This window comes from Oxyura jamaicensis, chromosome 5 (genome assembly GCF_011077185.1).
Source record: "Oxyura jamaicensis isolate SHBP4307 breed ruddy duck chromosome 5, BPBGC_Ojam_1.0, whole genome shotgun sequence".
Taxonomy (NCBI): domain Eukaryota; kingdom Metazoa; phylum Chordata; class Aves; order Anseriformes; family Anatidae; genus Oxyura; species Oxyura jamaicensis.
The window spans coordinates 10,385,449-10,411,177 of record NC_048897.1 but is presented as its reverse complement, the minus strand read 5'-3'; the positions used below and the strand labels follow the sequence as shown (position 1 = coordinate 10,411,177).

General features: G+C 36.5%; 1 protein-coding gene across 5 annotated transcripts in view; it reads left to right on the top strand.

The window, feature by feature from the left end:
• NPAS3 (neuronal PAS domain protein 3) overlaps window positions 1–25,729 on the top strand; it is a 533,731-nt gene that overhangs the window by 310,576 nt on the left and 197,426 nt on the right. The window lies entirely within an intron of this gene.

The following is a 25,729-nucleotide window of genomic DNA, read 5'->3' as shown; positions in this document are numbered from 1 at the left end:
TAGTCAGGGTTAAGGAGGTAGGGCTTATGTTTCTGGAGGCTTCATTTATGATGGATTTGGACTATATTTGATTGCTTGCCTTTTCTTTTTAATTAAAAAGAAGAATATAGAATATTCTCAAAAAGTTGTTTTTAGTTTTGAAAAGATAAAGTTCCATGTGCTTATTTTAAGCTGATGATCTGTAAGTGCTATGATCATCATTACTATCTCTTTGTGTTCTGGTCAGATCAGAAATTTCTTCATTCTGTATGAAGGACTTTGTGTTGTTGCTGGCATCACCTAAGTGCGTAAGAAGTGGAGCAGAACCAAACTGTTGACCCCCACAGGTTCTCCAAAGTAACTTTTTAAGCTGACAGCAGAGATTTTATATGACACTTCTGGCTACAGGAGATCTAAGGATATTCAAGCATGCGATGGATAAAATGACCGTTTTCATGGCATAGGAGATGGCATATAAATAAATCCATATATTTATTTATACTTATCTATGAAGACAGATACAACTCTTATTTGTTTGTGTCTGTGTACAGAAATCAGGAAAAAATGCTATATTGACTTCAGAATACTTTGTATTCTGAATCTTTTTATTGTGAATCCAGGCCTTCAGACTCAGTGTGCTGCTTTCCACTTAATTTAATCATTGGTTATTTCATCTTGCTGTTTTATTTGAGGAAAGCCCCAGGAACTGAATTATTTGCGTTGTAAATAACATAATATGCGTTCATTAGTTTGATCGCTTTTGCTTCTTTCAACAGGTTTGATTGGATTCAGTCTCTGGCCATTTAAAAACTGCCATATAATCAATAGGGAAGCTGAAATTCTGAATGAGATTGATGAGTAAAAGATCCTTGGTAACAAAATATTGGTAACATTCTCTTTTAGGCTGTTGGCATGCAACTGTGCACTATGATAGTCTCCTGTTGGCCATATGGGGAACCTGTTTGTAGAAGTGCTCTTCGGTAGCTTCCAACCTTTTGTAATTTGCCAGCCATAAAGAGCAGGAAATTAACATTGTAGATTAAGTTCTACATGCTAGTCATTCCTTCTACTGCGTAGAGCTTGCCCAAGTGTGTGAAAATACTATCTTTACAATCATGTTTTTAGAAAGCAGGTTATTCAGGCAATTTACATTGTAAAATATCAACTAGTGTTCTCTAGTGTCAGATCTACGTAAGAGTTCATACCCCTCTGTTATCATCATGTGCTTTTCCAAATATATGCTGAGAAGATTGCATTGTAAACAAACTTTAAAGGTGTGGCAAAACATTTTCACACAAGCTAGATTAGCATTGTTCAAAAGAAACAACAGTGATACTAGTGAGTACTTTGGAGAGAGTTGATTTAGGATTCAGATTTATAATAAATGGATGAATGCACTGTAAATGGACTACTAATTGCCTGTACCTTCTGTTTTACCTGAGTGGCCTGGCTGAGCCACTGATGGACATTAGCAAATATTCAGCATTATTTTGTCAAAACACAAGTTGATGCCCATGACCTCAGCCTTGCATTTTCATTGATGATTACATAGTGTTCTGTGATTCTGTGCTGTGCTTAGAGATTTTTTTTTCAACAGTTTATTGTTCACAGAAATCTGAATTTGAGATGGAATTTGTACATGTGAAATAATACTTTTTAACCTTGCCCAGAGGGTATTGAAATCACGCAGGGGAAAAATAAAATAAAATAATGGCAGGAGTCATTGCCGTCTCACAGCTGTCTGAGCCCTGAAAAGGGAGGAATGGTTAGTGGAAAATGGAAGCTAGCTTGTGGAAAGGTTTAAAATATGAAAGTGTTTTTAGACATAGCTTATCAGGGCAACTTAGTATAAACTGACTGACTAAAATGACAGTGAACTTTACTACAGTATCTTCTACCAGCTGTCAATATATGGAAGGTATATTTTGGATGTTCAGATGGCCTAATGTGAAAATTTATTCTTCTTTACTGATAAAACAAACGTGTTTGTAAGAAGTGAAGGAAAAAAATATATATAATCGTGCATATCTGGAATTGCTTGAATGCATGCTTCAGGGAACACTCTATTAGAATAAACGTGGTTTGTTCTAATAAAATTATAATGATAAGAAACTGGCTTCAAATCTGAATAGGTCACAAGTGAAATGAGTTTGGTGGTTTTAGCTAATCCATTTGGAAATTTATCCACTTTACAGTCTCCCTGTATGATTTGACACAACTCAGACATTGCTTGTTTCCAGTCAGTAGAGTGTTAGGAATGAAATTATAGCTTGTTCCATCTGAGAGCAGAGATGGAGAGACAGACTGATTGCTGAAACTCACACAGTGGCTTCTCCTTATGTTGTTTCTGTATCAAGACAGTGCTACAAAATAATGATTTTCACGTGTCCTAAATTCACCTTCACTATAAATATTTTTCCCAATATATGAGCTAATGTAAGTAACCTTACTTCTAAGTAGCCATTGTGCAAGTTAGGTCTGCTTGGAGAGTAGGGTGCTATGCGCACTATGCTCTTCTGAACTCTTAGTTTTTTTTCTTTTAACATGAAGCCATTTTCTTTGGCCAGCTGAACCAGCCTTTCCCTTGTGCTTTGTCTCTGGTCTGTGTTTTTTTTTTTCTTTTTTTCTTTTTTTCTTTTTTTCTTTCTTTTTTTTTTTTTTTTTCCATGTTCCCCTAATGATATATTGATCACATTACCCCTGGGAAGCTGGGAACTGAAATATCATGTAAGCATGTACACATTTTTTTCATAACTTGCATCAGGGATTATGCATAGAAATTTAACTGGCTTTGAAATTTGAGTCCTGTAAACAATTCAAAACCAAAGACCTACGGAGGTGTAAGTGGGGAACAAAAAACACTCTGCATCCTACCCTTGGAACATGAGCTGCTGTTGCTGTGAGGAAGCAGCGTGGTGTTCCATACCTCTTGCGACTTCAACCACACAACCCAGACCAGGCTGGGACAGAAGGGAATTGGCTGGCAATGAAAGACCCTGACTCAGTGCCAGTGAGCAGTGTGCTGCTGCTCTTCTCCATCTCCTTGCTGAGCTGGCAAGCAGCTATAGGGCACGGCACTTGTAAGCCTCCTGTGCTTATGCACTGGCATCTGATTTGATACTTGTTCCAACATGGTAGACATAACAGATGCATGTGACAATATATTTCTGAGTTCTTAGGATCTGATTAAATAGATTTTTAGCAGAAATCACAAGTGCATTTTAGAGAACAGTAGTCAATATTGTGCATTGTCGGTGTTTTATTCTGTGTAATCTAAGAAAGACCTCTAAGAAAGAGGTTTTATTCTTTGTCATCTTTATTCTGTAAATTTCTGTTAAGACAGGAAAGCCATGAATTCTTCTGTGATCTGCCTGTGGAAAAATATGAAAGGAAATGTTTTTCATGAAGTATTGTTTAAGTTTTGTTGGCTGCTATGTCATTGATGAGCTAGAAAACAAAAAAAAAAGCAACATTTTTAGTGCTCATGCTTATTAACACTGTTAACTGTATAACTCTGTTCTGATACCAAAATTAGAATATGCAAAATCAATAATAATAATCTGTAGTCATATGATAAATTTCTAGCTGTTTTTTTATGTTCACAACTTCTCTCCAAAATATTGCAAGAATAATTGCATAACAGTTGCAGAGTAAATAAATGTCAGGTATTAGTACAAGCAATGAGTGGAAGGAAGAAAAATGTTGTCATACAGGATGTTTTCTGTGTGGTCTGTGTGTTAATCAATAAGCAAATCCTGAATGCAGGCAGATAATTATTTATCCTTGAAAATATATGCAATGATAATTGGATGCTAATGTGGTAAAGTTTTTCCATCATTCATTTAACCCCTGCTGGTGTTTGTAGCAGTTATCTGGGGAAGTTTTTTGGAGTTTAGTTTTAGTTTTATGCTGAGACGAGTGTTTTTGATATCGTTGTCATCAGTATCTAGTTGTTACTATTTTAGAATAGAAGTGGATTTTGGGGTTTATATTTCATTACAGATGTTAGGTCTTACATATTCAGTACTAGTGTCTATTTGTTTCTGTTAAACCGGATAGTGGTTTTTGAGGTGCTTTTCCATTCTTGAGAGGTCTGTGGGGCACTTAACCTACATGAGACCTAAGGGGTCTGAGGGTTCCTCAACAAACAAAGAATTTCCAGATACTTTCCTTCAGGATGTGTCAAGGGCAATACAGACAAAAGACTGATGTCTCCTTTAACAGCTTGATAAGTATCTCAGGATATTCTGCAGGAATCAGTACTGTTTCTACAGTGAACTGTATTCCCATTCAGCATAATATGGCTCAATATGTGTACTATATGTGACAATGGTGAAGACTTATCTTTGCCCTGAGGGCTAAGTGCTGTAACACTTCTCAAGTGATAGGCTTGATAGAAGTGATGATTCAGAGGCAATGATCTGCTAAAAAGTCACATTAAATATGTGTGAGAATTAAAAATATGGGTCTGTGTTTATCTTGATTTTTATTTTACAAGTTTCAAAGCACTATTTATTTCCAGCATCAAAATCCCTTGTAAGGTAAACTAAATCATTCTTGTATTGACCGATTTTTCATGTTGTTCTATCGAGGCATCTTCCCAGCTGAGTTCCTTATTGAATTGTATTTCTATGAGGGTATTGTAGGTTAGCAGCACATTTTTATGGTACACAAAAGAGGTGCCTTCTGAATTTCCAATGCCATGCATATTGCTCCCTATAGAAGAAGAAGCTCCGAAATACAGAATAAATCAAAACAGAAACAGTTGGCTCTTGACTTGCAGCTGTTATTTTTCTTTAAGTTTACATTTCTAAGATAGTCTATTCTGCCTAACTTTCTTAGTGGCTTAATTTATAATAAACACATCCTTTCCAAAAACATTTTCAGCTATGTAACAGAGGGCTTGATCTGACTGATGGAAACAAAAATATAATTTAGTGCTAAACCTGTCCAAATACACCAACAGCACCTTCTGCACACTGCTAAACTCCTTGCCTCAAGTTGAGCTTCCAGTGTCCTCCGTACCTTTATAATTTTATGGTAGGGCTAGCATTCAGCAGTTTTTAAAGGAGATTTTCAGCAGAAATGAAACTTCTTTCCTTAAGGATAGACCTCAGATCTAGAATTTACTTCACTCATGACCTTTCATAACTATCAGGTATAAATGATTTTCTTTCACTTATACTCAGGCTACCTTTGAAGGTCTCCATCAAGAATTATCAGTAGATAAACCTGCTCTATCTCTAAGTCATTTATACTCAGTAAAGAAAAATATATATATATGTTGTATGTATATACCTTTCTGTGTGAAAGCAATGTTTTTGTGTGAAAACCTTTTTCATTAAAAAAAAAAAAAAAAGGCATGCATTTCTTCCAAGGATTTCTAATTCTTTCTAAGTAAGGAGCTTTGAATGATATAGTATGATTACACTGGTCCTTATAATAATCTTGTCAGAACATACCCTCACCTTTCCCAAGTTGAAACTGTAAAATCATGAAGGAAACCATTGGTGAATTTATACCGCTTGTTAGTCCTGGAGAATTGTTGGGCTGAATTCTCCAGAGGTTTAACATAGAGGGTAGTGGCAAAGAGATCAAGAAAAATCCGGTCAATGGATACTGAATATATATTAAAGCATTCTATGAATGTAGTAGAGGAAGCAGCTTCATTTTAGTAACTTGGTAATTTAGTAACTTTCATGTCTGGATTCCTGATCAGAATTTAGTTTAAATGAATTAAGCAAATTGTTCTGGACAGTTAGTTATAATGAATGTTGTAATATCTCACCAAGAGCAAAGAAGACACTGAGATAGTCCTGTGCTATATACTACCTTTTCTTGAAGAACTACATCCTATACCTTCCAGCTATAAAACAAAGATAACATAATGAGCATTTGAATTTTGGTTCTGTATCTTATTTGCAGTATTCTTGGAGAGAGTGGCCAGGCCAATTTTTTAGTTAAAGGTACATGTTGCAATACTGCAACATCACCTTCATTCTGAGATTTTATCAGGCTTTTTCACAGAACCACAGAATAGTCTAGGTTGGAAGAGACCTCCAAGATCACCGAGTCCAACCTCTGACCTAACGCTGACAAGTCCTCCACTAAACCATATCCCTAAGCTCTACATCTAAACGTCTTTTAAAGACCTCCAGGGATGGTGACTCAACCACTTCCCTGGGCAGCCTATTCCAGTGACTAACAACCCGTTCAGGAAAGAAGTTCTTCCTAATATCCAACCTAAACCTCCCCTGGCGCAACTTTAGCCCATTCCCCCTCGTCCTGTCACCAGGCACGTGGGAGAATAGACCAACCCCCACCTCGCTACAGCCTCCCTTCAGGTACCTGTAGAGTGCAATAAGGTCACCCCTGAGCCTCCTCTTCTCCAGGCTAAACAGTACCCAGCTCCCTCAGCCGCTCCTCATAAGACTTGTTCTCCAGACCCTTCACCAGCTTCGTAGCCCTTTTCTGGACTTGCTCGAGCACCTCCATGTTCTTCTTGTAGCGAGGGGCCCAAAACTGAACGCAGTACTCGAGGTGCGGCCTCACCAGAGCCGAGTACAGGGGGACAATCACCTCCCTGGCCCTGCTGGCCACACTGTTTCTTATACAGGCCAGGATGCTGTTGGCCTTCTTGGCCACCTGAGCACACTGCTGGCTCATATTCAGCTGCCTGTCAACCAATACTCCCAGGTCCTTCTCTGACAGGCAGCTTTCCAACCACACATCTCCCAGCCTGTAGCTCTGTTTGGGGTTGTTGTGCCCCAGGTGCAGGACCCGGCACTTGGCCTTGTTGAACTTCATACAGTTGGCCTCGGCCCATCGGTCCAGCCTATCCAGATCATTTTAAGTAACTTCACTTGTCCTTCAACTTACCTATGCTATGTCTGCCCCACAACTCTTCCAGTTATGATGCTTTCTTGTGACACTGCAGTGAGAAGATGGAAACTCTCAGTGAGTTCTCCCCATTCACTGTGAACTTTTCCCTCCTACCTGCCTCAGCTTTGTCTATCAGAACTCTCTAGCATTTCATTGCTCTTTATCCTAACCTCACAGAGAGGTAATGAGAATTTCTTAATAGACAGTTTGGGATTGGTATGCATTAAGATAATAATCTTGCATAATCAGAATTTTCATGATGTGATAGTTAGAAAGTAACAAAATTTTTAGGCTTTATTAGTAGCATTGTCCACCCAGACATGTTGTTGGCATAATTGTTTTGTATATGCTGTTTAAAGTCATTTGAAAGGATTCAGAAGATGATTAAAGACTTAGGCAGTCTTCCTTCTCAAAAAAAAAAAAACGGGGGGCAAAAAAAAAAAAAAAAAAAAAAAAAAAAAAATTTCTGTATTAACTATCTTTTGACTTAAAAAAAAAAAAAAAAAGAAAATCAAAATGTGACAAAATGAAACATCATCTTCTGATATGAGAGAAGACAGGTTTATGTGACTGTAAGTGGGATAATTGTGACAGGTACAATTACCATATAGTAAGTCTTCACTCAGAAGCTTCATAACTCATCAGAGAATCAAAATATTCTCCTACTCCAACAGAGGGCAGTAGGAAATCTCAAGGCTGATGTACATTGTCCTAAGTAGCATCAGAGAGATCTGATCGTATCTAAACTGAAAGCCGAGTAGTTTAACTGAGGAAAACAGGACAGAATTTATGAGACTTTTCTACCTCATGCTTATTTTTCCATCACTGAATCCAAAGAATTTATTTTGAAGCCCGCAGTGACTGCCACCTTAGAATGCAAGTGAAGTGTATCTGGAGCACATTCCTCTTAAAAGACATTTCCAAGCCCTTACCAAACCCATGATCCATGCACAAGAGTTATTTCCACTGGTGCAGACTCTGCCACAGGGCTGCCCATATTTTGCAATATTGAGCTAGTATGTTAAGAATGTAAGTACAGTTTTTGCATGATGCAACTCACAGCCATGTTAAACCAGTCTACGAGAGCTAAATTTGTTTGTATGGGGAAGTAATGATTCCTGGGTCCTTAATCATCTTGGAAAAGTCAAAATGCAGTCTAAATTAATGCCTTTCTGCTATGAAGGGAAGGGTGCGGTGTGGTCCATGAACAGACTGTAAAAATTCTGTTTGCATATATGTAGATGAGAATGTTTTTCTTTCTTTTGTAGCATCTGTGTAATTCATCTGGCCAAAGCCTTCCACTCTGGCTGTGGGAGAACAAGATGTGGCTGATTCATACAAATAATAATTCTGCATGGTGTACCAATTAAAAAGTGTAACTACTGCTCTCTTCAGTTAAACCTGATCCAGGACAGGGAATTATCTCACAACCTAGTGACGGTTACAATGTTAAAGTAATTCTAGTGTAATAAAGGCAGTTCTGTGTTTTTAACATCGCTAAAACAGATTTTTTCAGCTTGAGTTTTAAGGAAGTTATTCTCTTCCCAGCTTGTCTTTGGATGTTCAAAACAATGACTCATTTGTGGGGCCAGTGTTTAGGTGGTTGTCACACATTGTTCTAATGTGGAAAAAAAACGATGGTCCTCTCATTGCATGTGGGTTGGAATCCTGAAATACCGATCTGCTCCGCCTGAACTGGATAATACTGTCTGCTGCTGGGTACTAGTGTTAAGATTAATATGCCACATAAAACATAGCAATAATTAATTATGTAGATGTACAAGTTCATTCTATACATAAGAGGACAGTAGAACTGGTAACAAAAGATATTAAATAGTTTGTGCATTAAAAAAAAAAAAAATGTAATAACACTACTGAACCATTACATCAGAATTCAATGACAAACTGAACAAATCCTCAGGATCCAAATGACTTCAAATTTCAGATATAAGATAGATCCTGTACTAGCTGAGGCTGCAGGAACAATGATGATCATAAGGCAGAACTGCAAGATCTACAGGCAGTATTCAGACACCTCTCTGTTACAGCACTGCCCAGTGTAGCTGGTATAATTAAGATGTATAGAAACGATTCATTAAAATGGTGACAGCTTTTTGTGTCTTATAGTTGAGAAAAATAGATGAGCTATCTGGAGATACCAAATGAAGAGATCATTTCATTGTCTCAATGCCACTTCAAGCCAGTTAGAAAAGGTTCATGAAGAGTTTTGTCTGTTAAGGTCATACTGAAAGATACAATGCTTCAGATGAATTTAAAATAAAACATTAGACTCAGCTATAACTCTCTTTCAAAGTGAATCTGCTGCCTTTACTCCTTTAGAATGTGGACCCAGACTGTGAGCATGGAGGGATGTATTAGATCTGTTTGTGGATTTGTATTTGTTATACACAAGCTGAAAAGCTTTCTGTTTTGTATGGCAACATCTGGACACGGCATTCTTGGAATGAAAAATGAAAGTCTTTTGTGAATATAATTTTTAGGAGAGAAGTTTCAGAAACAAAAAATATTTATAGTTAAGTTAAAGCTTTAAATGGCATGCGAGATCTCTGCAATTCAGGGCCTGATCTTACCAGTTGCTGTGTGCCACTGGCAGTCACCTGTTGCTTGGTGATGTCTAAATTCTGTACATCTATACAAATTCTCTTCATGTCCTGATTTAAGCAGTCAGTGCCTTCTGTGTGCCTTCAATCTCAAGTGGAGTAAAAAAGAGTTTTACTTAAAAATGAAAACAATAAAGCCCCATCTGTACTTTTAACAGGACAGATTCCATTTAGTCAAAGGCAATCCATAGTCCATTTTTGGTTTTCTTTTTTGTACAGGTGTTTCCCTGTTCTGTCACCAAGGAGCTACAAGTGGCATTCAATAGCATAGGGTTGTTTCCCCTTCTTGCCAAACAGCCAAGCAATAGGAAATATCTCCAGGCCTTCAAGAAAAAATAAACAAACTGAAACAAAGCAAAAAGATACCCCAAGAATAATCAACCACTCCTCATCTTTTTCATTTTAATAGGAAAAACATCAGAGTTTTCAAGGCATGGGTGGTACTGATCAACCACTGTGTTGTTAAATCTGTAGTTTTAAAGCTATAGTTTACAGAGAAAGAAAAATCAAACACATACACAAGCAAAGGTGTTGTGTGCTGGTAGGGTAGAAAAATGGAGTTCTGATGAAAAAGTGGCAATTTAAAAATTGCTTCCACCTCCCAAAATGTTTGGATGTTGGTAAAGTCCTAACAACTTGTGGAGACTCTTTCTAGATTATGAATTGGACTGGAAACTTGTATCAATACTGCACATTCATAAATGGTGGTTAGAATTGGCAAGCTAGTGCTGAAAAACTACAATATATTCTTGGATTAAGGAATGAGAAACAGAAGGAGTAGAAAAAGTGGATTTGAATCATGCTCAGTCTTCTAACCAGAGAATCAGAAAAAAATAATACATTAACCACTGACTAATATCTGAGGAAGAGGTTTTATAAACCTTATCTCATTATTTCATAATAGTTTTGCTGGCACTTTTATTTTATCATGCAGTATGTATCTTTTGCTCAGATAGAAACAGCTTTTATAACTGTAAACTGTTAAAATTGCAAGTTTTATTGTAAGAGAAATTCATTATGATGCTGTTGTGCTACTGAGTTTTACATGCTGCTTCTTTGGAGGTTTAACTCCTTTCGTCTTCAGTATTGTACTTAGTACACCAAGGTGCAAGCAGCCTATTGACGCACACCTTATCACACCCTGCTGCTACAGAATAAACTAGCTAAGAGGCTTGCCAGGCTGGTCTGCATAGGCTGGTATTATGTCTTTCATTAAGTGACACGGACTGGATTACTGATTTTGGAATTGATGATGGATGAAGAAGCCATGCAGAGATGACGTTGCTCGAAATTTGTAATACTGAGATTATGGAGTTTTTCTCTGTAATGTTATAGTAACAGGCACTTCCCAGAGACAGACAGAGAAGTAAAGATTAGATTTTGTGCCTGTGTGTTGAGGGAGGTGAAAAGGAAGAAATAACCCCAGTTGAAGTTCAAATTAAGGTTTCAGAAGGTGCTAAATATGTTGGAACAAAAATAGAAAGCTTCTTCACCTCAAATTCATCACCAAGCACAGAAGGATGGTTTTATAATTGAGAATGTCAACTCTGCAGTACCTGTCATTTTATCAGTCTGCAATATGCCATACACTTTATAGTGATGTATAAGTAATAATAATAATTTTGTGCTTGAGGCAAAAGATATGGATTTAGACAATCCTTTTCATACCCGTTTTTGGCAGATGTTTTTTGTGTGACCCACAGACAAGTCATATTTCTGCACCTCACTATGCAGCATGGGAATTATACTGTTTCTTTCTGACGGATACTGTTTCTTTCTGTGGTTAAGCACCAAAGCCCCAGCCTTACTCTGTTAACAGATTTTACTCACTTGAAAGTTACAACTGAAAGTTCAAAAAGTAGGTGTTGTGAAACAGATTACGGGGATGCGGAGGACATCTGTCCCACTCAGTGAACAGGCCTTGGAGCAGATGTCTCAAGTTTCTTCAAATCCAGAACATGCTGTCCATTTTTCAGTAATAAACAGAATTTTTCCTCTTTGTCACCAAGCACCAAAGTATTATCTTTAATGCATAAAATATGTAAATTCTTAAAGCATCATTTTGCTCTTTAGTGAGTTTAGATATTACAAAACGGTTTAATTATAAAAACAGACAGACCTAGTCCTGGGACCTGTGCAGCTAGAAATAAATGTGCAATCAAAACTGCAATTACCTGCAGAATTTAGTGTAAACAGATCAGCAATCACATAACAAACACAGGCTAGTTTGCATTCTGATATGAATACAGTTAGATCCAAAGCAATTTTCCTTTATTTATCTTAGCTGCTCAGCATAAATAAAGCAAGGGCATTGAAGCAATTAGCATAATTAGAGTATCGTGGTCAGGCCCTGTGTGATTTCTAGAGACGTTTCACTTTAGAATTCTTTCTCCTGTACAAGAGTTTCCCTGAGCCACTAAAATATCGCTTTGGGCATTTTTGTATTTCAAATTTGCAAGTTGTCAGTTTGAAAAACCCTTGACACACGGATGTGAAAGCATCTCTCAGACAACCACAGAAGGTATGCCCTCAGCTTTTCATTACTAAGAAGCTGGGGAATTTCCTTTTTCAGCTCTTTCTCCTCCTTGACGTTTTAACCCTAGAAATGTCAGGTTTAATTACTTCAGGTGCTACCCAGTAAATCCAAGGGTTAAAAACAACCTGTTCCCCCAAAAAGGTGTGACATTGATGCCACTTCAGGGGTTACATGCATAAGGAGAACTCCCAGCTTTCCCATGACACCCTCTCCAGTCTTTTATTTACCTGCCTCTGCAAGCCGTGGAAGAACTTGTGCAGGTGCTTTTATTTTCATAGCACCTAAAACTGTCTTTTCACCACTGTTTCTGCTCTTCTGATAGCTTGCAGAGAGCTTAACTAGTATGAAACTGTGGAAAAAAAATTGCTGGAAATTTTTAGGGTAAACAAAGGGTAGGGAAAATGTGGAAAACTTGTATTTTATATTATGAGACACGTACTGTGTACAGAATGTCTGGGTGGTAGGTGTCAGGTCAAGCACGTGTCACAGAGTACCAGTTGTAGCTACTGAGGCCAGCTGCCAGCATGGGAATGAAGTGACCATGGATGGGAAAAGAGAGAACATATTCTTTTTTCCCCTCCCACTTTTTCTTTAATGAACATTTCAATACAGAAGTAATGAAAGAAATTACAGAGGTTTTCTTTAATCATCATAAATTGAAAAGGCACCCATGCACCCACTGTTTTCAGTAGGACATGATGGATTTCAGGGCCAAGTTGTGACATAATGGACTTCAAGAGCATGTGCTGGCTACAGGCATCATGTATACTGTGCAATTAATTGTTAACTAGTGGAGAGGTTTTGATTATTAAATTATGTATCCTATAATTTTTAAATTGTCATTGTCAGTGCTTTGAAATCTCTGCCTCTTATGTAGGGGAACTTGTGACCTCGTTTATCACATTCGTTTCCTTATTAGCACATGCTATGAGAGGAACAAAAAAAGGCAAGCCTAAAAGGCAGGATCAGAGCATGAGCCATAGATTGGGGGACAAAGATATTTAGACTAATCTGATATATTTTAAAAGAATGGTGTTAAATTAAGAACTACAAAAATAATAATATGTCTGGGGTCAGGAACACTGTGATCCAATAATGCCTTCACCAGCCATGGAAGTGCTTTAATTGCAGTATCTCTGAACCTTTCAGGATGAAAATGTCCTTCTGTCCCTGTCCTTTCATGCCCCTTCAAATGCTTCCTACACAGTCTTAAACCTAGTTGTTTTTACATGTTTATCATTCTCTCAATGAAAGATGCAAGAAAAAAGAAAAGAAACACCAATTAAGTTTATCCGGGCCAAAACGTTATTGCTCAGATGGTAATAATCCTAGTAAATTAATGCCAATACTGTAGAGCCTATAGAGAATTTGAGTAGCTAACACTCCCATAGTTTTTGAAAAGAAAAAGCTTTAACTGCAGAAATGTTCCGTTCTTCTGACTGCATTTATCCTGCTGATTAGCGATAATGGAAAACCTAGCAACAGTTTACCACAGAATATTGGAAGGCCCTCCAGGCAGGCAACAGCAGAAGCAAAACCTCCCCAAAATACCGTATGTATGTTTGTCTATGTGTGAGACGAGGGGCAGTATAGGGATATTGGTGAGGAGCTTAATAGTTAAAGGCACTACAATAAGTCTCTTAATGACAGTGATAAAGCAGCATGGCATCTTTAAACTGGGCTGTTAAAATAATTTGTTTATTCTTTCTTTACGGTAATTTGCAAAATGTTAGGAATTCTTTGAATATCTTACTTTTTTAATCTTGTCAAAGACAATGATTTTATATGAGTGTGTGGACTTTGATTTCTCTCTTTATTTCATATATTTGTCTGCATTATGTGTATATATAAAAGTGAGGGTGCAGAGGAACATGTTGTGAGTTAGGCAATAGTAATTTTTCTTCCATCTACTCTTTAGCATCTGTCTTTTTTATTAGAATCTATTGTAGTGAAAAGGCCAACCATCTGAGGGTGAAATTCTCTTCTCTGCAGCAAGTCAACGCAAAGTCTGCAAGCTCTTAATGTGCAAGTCCTTCTTTGTTGTCATGCTTTCAGTTGATTCTGATTTGTGATGCCTTTTTCTTTGGTGCTTCTGTAATCTTGGTTGTTTTTTGTTTATTTTTTATATCATTTATAGTATAGGTATTGCTATACTGAATCAGACTGTGCTCCATCTAAACTAGTGTCTTGCTCACCAAATAGCCAGCAGGAGGTGCTTTACAAGAAGTGCAGGAAATGTCACATTAGGTAGACTTCAGTTAATCTGTCCTATGCTAATTTTTCCCCAAAGTCTTTATATTCAAAGGGTATCTTAAATCCTGGAACAGAAGGTTAACATTGCTTAAAAGAATTGGCTGTCCTGCTATCCCCAAGTGAATTTGATCCTTCATATTTCACTGTGTGTTAAGGTATAGCTCCAAATGAAGTTGTGAAAGGGTTGAATAGGGTGGGTAGTGCTTCTGAATATCCCTATTCTGACAGTTTTCCAAAAGGAAAGTAAATGTTAGAAAGAACAAGGGATTGTTATTGAAGGCATTTTTGCAAATTTGCCTGTAAAATTATCCCTGTGCCACTGAGCAGAACATGCTATTTAGACTCCTGTTAAATATATATATATACATATATATATATATATTTCAAATTGGTTATGGTTGATACTTATGGTTGATGTCCAATATTCTGCCTTTTGGTGTTTCTGTGGCAGGCAATGTAAAGATAAAGATGTAGTGTGCCAGAGGGCTAGCTCTGAAAGGCTTAGCGTGTTCTTAGTGGCTCCCTGTCTCCCCAGAGATTAAACAGATGAAAAGCTGAAAAGTTGATTTTGATCACCTCCTTTCTACAGAAATCTTCAGTTCCTTAATTCTTGTTCAGTGCATAGCAGGTTATTTTCTTATTTATTACCCAGTGTCCTAAAGAAATAACACATCCTGTCATGCCATAATTCTTGCTCATCTCAGTCTCCAGCATTGCTCCTCACTTTCTAGCAGTTCATACAGTATTTAGCAGCACATTTTCCTTTGGGATTTAAGCTAACACGGTCATATTATGCCCACTCTCCATTATCTACATTTGATCCCTAAAAATGGAAGATTGATTTTAACTTCACCCTGCTGCTTTTAAATCCCTTAATAGTGTCGACGCTGGCTGCATCTGAGACCTCCTGCTTGACCCTCATCCTTTTGGGTATTCAGGCTATGACACCATTCGCCTTGTAGGGAATCCATCATCACTCACATATTATTTTGGCAGGTGAATTGTGTTTTTGCTCTCTTTTTCCAGATGGCAAAGAACTTTCTCCCTCTTAATTCTGTCTTTTAACCATAATACAAATAAGTGTTTTCTTCTGCCAGATGAACCAAAGCTGGTTTATCTGGAGTATTTTCCACCTTTACAGTCAGGAATATCTGTCTCATTTTAGGAAGATGGTTAACAGATTTTTAACTAGGATCTGTGTCAAGGCCTCTCTAAGTATTGTTTTCAGTATTCAGTGTGTAATGGGATTCTCATGGATGAGAAAAGAATAAGCTAAAGTTTTCTTAGCGAATCAGAACTTCAGATGCCTGAAATGTTAACTAGGTGCCTACCTAGATGGTGTCATGTGTTAATGGGTCTGATTTCTGTAGGTGTCAAACATTTGCTTTTTTGTCTGATATTCTTGAGTTCTGACCATGTATACCATCTCTAGAACATCACCCCATTCCTTAAGAAGACATGTTTTTATCTTCCTGTACAGTTGCGCTGATCTGATAGAACTTCATTTCTTCTCGTGTTTCTCATACTGCAAGTAATGAGAATGGATCAGATACCTAATATCAGGCAGTTGAAATAAAAACATGGGTGTATATTTACCCTTACAGCCTTTATGTTATTTTTACGATCATTGTTGAACTTATGAACATCTAATAGTTTTGAAGTTACAAAACCTCAACTTGCCCTTCGGTCTTACATACCCTGGTTTGTACTTCTTTTCTTTGGATATCCAATTATACCTGCAAAATTAGTATCTTTATCTAGTAAAGCTAATTGTTGTATTCAACATCGATCACTGAAAATAATGATGTGGGTAATGTTAGAGACCATATCTTCTCTCATTCTACAACCTCACAAGGTTATTGTGGAAATAAATTAATGTTTATGAAGCACTCAGATGCAGTAGTGATGAGCATCATAGAGAAGCCCACAAGGAAGTTAATAATTCTGTTTTCAGATCATGGTTTGCATAGAATGCAGTAAATAAGGCCTAGGGCCACACATTGAACATTGAGGAGAAAACAAAATATCAAATAACTGTTCATTAAAGCAGCATTATCTATCACGTGCAATGAATGAAGCAGGAATGCCACTGCATTTTTTTTTCTGCTTTGCAGTGCTCAACTTTGCAATCTTAATGTTTTTCTTTTGCATTGTTCTGGATGTATGTGCTAACAAATGAAACAAAGTCAGAAAGATGGTGTCTTGCTGAAACCAGAATAGTTCATTGATAGACATGTAGTTTTAGATTAATTCTATTCACATTTCCCATTTAAACTAACAAAGTAACTAAAAGCAGTGGCTGTTTCTTCTATGTACTCCAGCACAAGAGGAGGATATCCTTTGCCAATTGACTAGAATTGAGTAGAAGGACAGTGGGAATCATGGACACTATTCCGAGTGTTGGAGGGAAATTTGATACAGTAGGAAAATATCTCAGTTCTATTTCTGTGCCTAAAATAGTCTACCCTTCTTTGCCTCATTCTCTTTCTGCCATAAATCCTGGTTTATGTTCACATTCAGACCAGGCAGCTTCCTCCTCTAGGCTACCAGGCATATCACTGAAAGGCAAGTGCCAGGTCTTAGTTCTGCTTGTGACATTCCACTGACCCGAAATAAGCTAAAACTGCAAAAACAGGTTCTATTGAGATGCTGACAACTCATACCAGGACTTCTGTGTGGCTTCAATGGAATCAAGGAGTTTTGGTAACTGTGCTGTAGTGATTTTCTGTGAGACATGTAAATTGGATTTTTATTTAAAGATTCATTACTTGGTTAAATGACAATAGACTTGAATAAAACAGTCTAAAGAAAACGTCAAGATTTTTTTTCACATGGGCAATGTACATTTTTTCCTGGCATGACTTTTGAGAACAACTAAACCAATTTGACTGAATTGTTTCAGAAATTCATCACGTGTCTGATATTGTAGAAGTAACAGATTTGAAATCTTGTTTGCAGAATGGAATGTATGCTACTCTAAAGTTATTTTGATTGTTTGTTTGCTTTTCCCTAAAGAAATAATTTACTAAAACTACATCCTTTCATTCTACGTTATTCTTTGCAGTGATCTCTTCCAAAATGAATTTCCATTTATGCTGATCAATATTTTTCTAAATTCTCTTAATATTTACATAGAGGCCACCATGACAATTAGCTACACCAACAGAGCAAGGTGAAGAAAAGTAAAATCTTCCCTGCAGCTCGTGTTCTGGACAGATTACTTGAGGACTGCTTCTTGGTAATTCTTTCAGCCTGGCCACTGGAAAAGAAACAGTCACATAAGTTTCCCACTAGTGTTATGAGAGACTCAATAGCATATACATCTTGTGTACAGTGACTGTATGTCCTTCCAAAACTACATCAAATTGATTTCATTATATTAGAAGACCAATGTCTGCTGTTCTCATTTTCATTCTTATTATAAGCCAGGTGAGTAGGCTGAATCCATTTTAGGGAAGCACGTAGCCATTGTCATTTATGTTACCCTGGAAAGGGTTGACTAACAAATTGTGCAGCAATATCATAAAGGGGTGGGACTCTAAATACAAATTCCTTTTCAAATCACACCAATTTTCACTGGTTAACTCATTTCATTATAGTGTTGTCACTCCTGATATCCACAGGTAGAACTGAGTAAAACCAGGAGCCTATTTATTTCTATTGAATGTTTATTTACCTACTTAATAGTCTGAAATAGTGTTTATTACTAAAAGAGATTTTAGTCTTGCTGAATTTCCACAGATAGCCTGCACTAAGTTTGTGATCAAGGTGGAATGTAAAGTTTATGTTAATAATAAATACTAAATACTTGGTGAGTGGTGGAAAAAGGGAAGTATATAAATGGAATTACTGCCATGTTTACTTTGTAATGCTGGACAGGTGTATGATCTATAAAGATCTAGATATCAAACAGGAGCAGATGTGGGTATAGATAATTATAGACACGTTTTTTGACCTTTGTAACTGCAAAGTGTTGGGGGGAAACGTATTCTAGTATAAATTGGAAAGGTCTAAATTAGACATTAACTATTTGACTGATTGGTCAAATATAAATTTAAATAACAGTGTATGCTTCAGGTGCATTGACATTTTTATGTCATATAGCTTTTCAAATACTGCATCCTTAAGCATACACAAGGGTCTTGGAGAGACCTAGTACGGTGGCTGAAATTTCTTCAGCTAAGAAATACACTCGTCAGTAAATTTCCACATCAGTGATATATATGCAACATGTGCCAAATGACTTCAAATGATGTTAAGATAAGTGGGAAAGCACTTGTCTTATCCAAGGGAACATATTTCTCCTATCTTCTTTATTACTTTTAGGTGCTTCTTATAGAAGTATTCTTTGAGATCTTTGTATGGTGAAGAGGTTTGTTCTGACAGCAGCTTTTCATACTGGATGACCTAGTATTTGCTGCTGACAGCTGTCTGGTGTTGACCACTGTAAGAGCAGAGTCCTTTAAGAATGTTTTCTCTCGACTTGCATACAAAAGGCTTTTTCAGGGCTGCACCTTGGGCTGCCAAGTCTGGGCAGATTCACAGAGCTAAAATGCTTGAGCAATATTTTTTTAAACACTGCAGAAAGTATGAAGTAATTTCTGAGGGGAAGAAGAAAATGTTCTGCAGGTATGTCCAGGGGCATTCTCTTACAGGATGATGCTATGGGAAAATTTATCATTTGGTGCAGTCTAGCATCTTTCAGAGACAGTATCAGTCTTTGTAAGCAAAGAATAAGTTATCCCTGGCAGAAATAGGTTCATAATGTAAAAAGTTGGGGGGAAAAAAAAAAAAAAAAAAAAAAAAAAAGATCCTTCAAAGGGAAAGAAATCCTTCTTCATCTCTGCTTCAGTTCAGACATTGATGAACTGATATTTTTCCTTTTTTGTGCCTTTGCCATGTAGGCTGCTCTTGAGAAAATATTTGTTATTTTTCTGGCACTATTTGGATCACCAAATACTTTCTGGATAGCAAACCTATATTATTCACACAGTAGTCTGCAATAGGCTGACATTCTTTCTATGAAAAAAATTATTGGAAGTGCAACTTAGTGTTTTCTCCTCCTTTAAAACCCACCTTCTCCTCTTAAACCTGTTCTACTTTATCTTTTCTTTGTTTTTAAAGACAGAAACCAAGCAGATTTTCTTACTGTATGTGAACAGCTTTTCTAATCGTCAGGTTATACTCTGACAAGATCCTTCAGGCATCAGTTTTAAATCTCCCATTAATGTTAACAGGAACTGTTTGTGCCTCAGTCTAAATAGATATATATATATTGTATCTTTTTTTTTTTTTTTTTTTCTTGCTGATGATGATGTATAATATTCCCCAAACCCGACTTAGTATATCTGGTTATGACTGTATTCCATGCCTGCAGATTCTCTAAAATGCAGCCGTCTCAGGCTAATTTAGAAGGGTTGGTGTTGTCTACATGTTGTTCCCATGTTATAGACAAAGAAAACTTAAAGCATGTAAACATTTGAAGAGTAACTCACATAATAAAAAAAATAATGAAGAAAGGCTTTTCTAGTCCTCTGACATTAAACTTTGAGCCTTGAGAAGGCAACATTGACCAATGCCTCCCAACATTTTTTTTTTTTTCAGGTAAGATTATTAGAATTTCTGAGGGATAATTTTAGAAGAAGACTTAGAAGAAAATAAGACTTAGATAAGACTTAGATAAGACTTAGAAGAAAATAGTTCAAAATAGTAAGGCTAATCTGTTATATTTGTTTTCACCAGCCCTGCAGTTCAGACAGAATCAAAGATTAAATATCAAACTGATAGGATCTAAACAGTTTTAAAAAGAATACTTTTATGCTGAATTTTATTTTTTAAGATTTTTTTATTGGGTAGTGATTTGTCAAATTCTATGGCAAACCAAGCTCATTCCCCTTTTTGTTCCTTGAGATCCAAACAAGTGTTGTTAATATGTTAATTTGCATACAGAATCAGAACACATGTTGGACACCAAAAAAAAATAAAATGTTTCACTATGTAATCATATGAAAGACGGGTCTTAGTTTCACATGTACCAATCCTGATGTAAAGAAAACCCCTCTAAAATGAGGAATGAGATAAAGCTTCATATGTTCTTCCCTAGTGTTTTGATGGAGATCACCAGTAAAGTTGCACGTGGAACTGGGATAACTGCTGGAATCACATTACCAAGGCCAAACAGCAATTACAGACAGGTGACAAACATTCGTCATCCTAGAAGTGATGAATGAATGCCTGTATGTAGTTTATAAAGAAATTTTAAAGGTCATATTGGTTTTAGGAGGAAAATAACTGCAGTGGGACCGATCAACAAAATATTATTTGGGGTCTTGAAAAGATGGGCACTGAAAAGTAGTGTTTTAGTTCAATATAATAGTTGAACATACACTAGAAGTCATAATGAGGAAACTTAGAGTAACCTGTTTCAAGATTTTTCTTCATATTAAAAACATTTTTCAGAAATTTGTATTTGTCTTTAAAAACAAATGTGCTTGCCTGTTCCCTCACACTCGCACACACATGCATGCCTTTCATATTTTTACTCAGGATGCTGTGTGAGCCATTCAATATTGACTTGTTCATTCTCTTTGAAAGAATATCTGCCCACACAGTTAAAAAACAATTCTCTGTAGGCTTCATCCTCTTCATGCAAAGTGTGTGGGTGAGGAGTATTTAACCCAGCTGTAAACTCAAGAAAATAGCTATCAGTTCCCTCACTGCTCTGGACACGTTCAGGAAAAGTATGAAAATTAAAAGGAAAATGGAGAGTTTCCAGCTTGAGAGGGATAATGGAATGTGATGAATTCCCAAGATTATTGGTGTGTCTGGGCTGCTTATGCTATCTTCCATCTGAAGCAAGATTTGTTTCCATTTGGCTCAGACTTTGGCTCATCACATCACTCACTAACAACTATTGTACCTGGAATCCAAGTTGTGTTAAGTTTTGGAAGACAGTATTGTTTTGGGAAATGGGCAAATAGCTTTCAGAACCCCTTGCACACATTAAACTTCCGAAGGACAGCCCATGTATTCCTTGCAAACCCCACATTGCAAATAAAGTAAAGCAAATTGTTAGCAGCATTTTGGTAGAGGAGAACGTTTCATCACGGTAGACATTCCTCTCTGTTTCATGCTGCTATTTCTTACAAGTCATTTCTTTTGCTTACAAGGGTAGCAGAACATAAGCTTACAGACAATTGAACTTGCCCCTTGTTTCCTAAAGAGATCCCACAAACATGTTTTCAAGTCCTTGAATCTGGGTTGTTGGCTATGAAGTTGCATATGTTTGTCTAATATATGTCACTTTTTTTCCATCTACTTTTACCATTTTTTTTTTCTTCAGAATGAAATTCATTGTATTTTTTGTTTACTATAAATACACAACTCAGCTGTATTTCTGTCCTTTGTGTCAACATTAAAATTCCCTTGTTCTATGTTTAGCTTGAATAATTACCAAAACATTTGCAATTAGAAGTCTAGGATATGACCTCACACTGATTTATTCTGTTGTTTCTTTCTGTATTTAATACATTTCAGATACTGAAAATACCAAATCTTATTCCTTTTATTTTGATGTTTATCAGTAATGGAAACATTCCAAAACAATCAGCCAAATACCTATGCTTTGTTCATTTATTGCCTTCTCTGAAGATAAATTGACTGTACTCAACTCTCTTCAGCATTTTTCTTCACCTAGATATTATTGCCTTGTGCAGCCACCCCAAGGTGACTGTTATCACTTAATTAAATCCTTGCACGCTGGGAAGAAAAAACAACATTGTTCGTTCATAACCCCAAGGAGTTTTTTTCTTTTTTTTTCTTTTTTTTTTTCTTTTTTTTTCTTTTTTTTCTTTAAGCCACTAAGCTTTTTCTCTGTTTTATTAACTTATTCCTGGCTACAACAAGACATACTTTGTTGATGAGCAAAAGGTTGTATTAGCTTTTTATTTTCTGGGTAAACTTATCTTTTCTCTCAGACAAAAAAAAAAAAAAAAAAAAAAAAAAAAAAAAAAAAAAGTGGACATTAAAACAAAGAAAAAAAAAAATGGGATCTCTCCAAACCCTGCAATTCTAGTAAAAGTCTGTGTAAACATCAAGCTAGTAAAGAGAAACAGGGGAGTAGCAGGAAGGAAATGAGAAAATAAAATGCAAACATAAAATTGGAACAAGACAAAAAAGTAAGATGACGTGTATGTACACAGAGAAACTACTGCAGTGCTAAGGGAAAATTGGCATAAGGAATAGCATTTTTGAAGAGAAAAATATATCAGGGCTCTTTATGTTACTGTCTAGGGCAGCATCTTTTTATTAGCCTCTTGGTTAATGTGCTCTCTCTGTTTATTGATTTTAGACTACACAACACTGTGCTCTTGCTTTTACCTTTGCACATTTTTTCCACAGTGCACAATCCTACTTGAAAACTGTAAGAGGAAATATTGCAGATGAGCCATTGATTGAATATGTGAGACCTGTGATTTGCTTTTATGTTGTTTTAAGCACAGTACTCCATATGAGAAAGTTCACTTGAAGCAGTGAGTTACCAGAATATGTACAATGATTTAGCTGCCTTTTAGCTCATTTCTAGTCCATTAAACGAAGGACCAGAAAATAGGTTTATCTACTCTAAAATTTGGGCTCAAGCAACCATATGTATTTGTTCATGATGCTAAATCATTTTGCCACCTGCTGTGTTAAACGAGCATTTTGAAATAGTAAATGCTATTTAAAGCTGTAATATTTGCAAGAGCAGTTTATGCTGTGGTATCATTTGTATGAAGAGTGTAACATTTTAGTGTATGATAGGACACAGCTTTTAAGTAGTTGGGTAATTGTGATTTTTGAAATATTACTACTTGTGACATAGACTATAGGTCATAGGCAGTAGTATATATTTGTATGTGAAACACAAAATATTGCTGGATTTGTATGGATTTGCTCCAAATCCAGCATGACTATTGTATGTACCAGTAGATAGACTCTAGAATTTCCTTGTTCATGATAAACTTTCAGCTTAAATTGTGATTTGTTTTCTCTGTGCATTTGCATTCTTGTCAGCAGCTTTCTGAATCAAATCATTAATTTTACAACATTTATACAGCTTAATTTTCTCCCTTTCTTAGCAATAACAAAAATGTTTTGGTATAGCTCCAGCAATTTGAGCAATGCTTTCCAATCTGTGTGCAATGGATTTGACACCCACAGGGATTTTAACCCATACTCTATGTTTTTGTCTAATTTATTTTACTTTTGAGGCCTGTATACTGTCTACAGATCAATCTGCCCATCTTAACGAACATATCACAAAGGTATCTGAAGTCTCTTTTATTTGGAATAAATGCAATAGCAAATGTATCAGTTATTGGGATTTTAGGTTTGGTTTGGTTTCAAATAACTCTTACAGACCAGTACAGGAAACAATAATTCTGTTCTGGTGTCAAAAGGTAAAATACTTCAGAATGAAGTCTGGCATCAATAAGACCTTTGGGAGTGGGCAATGAACAGAATTTGATATTTTAATTTGTTACTGTAGGCTCACTAATAGCAAATAGCTGTGGTAAATGCATACTTTCTATTTGTTTTCCAAAACTGTTTTTGTTGGGTTTTGTTTGTTTGTTTGTTTTTGTTTTTGTGTTCCTGACTGGAAATTCTAGGTCTCCTTTTGCATTATTATAGATTACTTTTCATAAATGATTTTAATAATAGCTTGTGATATCAGTGGGGGCATAGTGGCTTCATTGCAGGATTAGGAAACAGCACAGGTAGCTCGTGAGGGAGAATTTTATTCCAAGAGTGTACAGCTAGAAAATGTGGCAAGATAAAATGTTGTGTAAAACAAGGATACTTTAAAATTTCATGTAACATGAATGTCCATCTTTTAGGGTCTTTTGTATTCAAAAGTCTTTTCAATTTCCAAGTGTTCCTCTATGTTTATCTTCTGTTAAAAACATTATTGAGGAATAGAAACAGCTTGTCTTAAGTGCAATTGGAAATCTGCTCTAGGAAGTTGAAATGTAATCCTGCTAAGGATAGTACTAGCCTGAAAAACTGTTTAGATTCAAAACCTTAACTCAGAACTCAGACAGTCCTCTCAGATGTGGAAAACATTTGGTTGTATTTCTGCTGCAGTTATTCTGTGTGTGTGTGTGTTTCTGCACTTTCCCATCTGGTTTCAAGCCAGAATCAGGGAAGGGCTGATAAAACAACATTTCTTTTTCAATATAGTGACTGAAAACAGATTGAAAAAATTCAGATAAATGTCGGAACTCATTTAAGCATGACCACTTAAATTTATTTATTTTAAGTTAGAAGGGTTGCTGCCAATTAAAATGGCAAATTTACATGTACAAGTCTATCTATGCTGCTTGCTCTGTTGTACGTCATGCAGCATATTCATTTGGGCAAGGTAACAGAACAGAATCTGAACTAGAAAGGCATTCACATGGCAGCATAAAGAGCACTGACGGCATTTAGTTGCCTGTGTGATTTTGGCTCAAGGTAGGTTTCCAGATATTTGAGGAGAGGAAAGGCAAATGGAGAAAAAATAAGCTACTGAGGGAGGTAACAGAAATTTTGAGTAAATTCTGTGGATTTTATTTGTTTTGTTTTTCCAAAATGTTGAAGTTAACTTGTACAATAAGGTCCCACACAGATAATCCACAAGTAGGAGTTGAAAGTAAACTGCACAAGGGAGAAGAGACATTGTCAAAATGCAACATTACAGGACCTTCAGGTAGCAGGAACAGGAATTTAACACTGCACAGTAATGATGCCAAGATAACTGAAGACAACTGCATGAGATTTAGAGAACCAAACAAACACGTAAGGTAGTGCTTACTGTCTAAAAAAAAATACATTACTTAAGGCAGGAGACAATAGCAGATATGTGATGTTTTAATGGAGCAGAAAGAAGAAAAATATCACAGTGGAAGCAGGGAAAGCTAGGATGTTATACTCACACTGTGTGTTTAAAACATCACAGAAGAAATTAGAAGTGGTTGCTTAGTTTACTTTGGGTGGTTCTGGATAAAAAGAAATTAATGCTAACATTTGGCAAGAGTAGAGGAGTTTTCTTTCATCAGTTCCATAGATGAAGGCAATTTTACCACAGTTGTCTTAGGGACAGACTTTAACCTTCAGGTTTGTTACAAATTGGAGTGAAACCAATAGTAACAGTGCGGAGCAATCATGTCAGTTCCTACTCAGGACAAGGGATACAACATATGGATTGTTGACACGTGCAATAAATAGCATAGGGATGGTGTTGTCAAGACTTATTTGGGGCTCTTTAGGTAATGTGGTGAGTGGATTATTGGCAAAACAGACAGCTCCTGTACTCTGCAGTGTCAAGGAAATTTTGAGCACCCTGTGATGACCAGGTTATTGATACTTTAAGCTGCAGCTGCTCCAGGGGTCCCCTTAAGGGCATATCATGACACTTTAGGGCTGTGCACTAAAACTG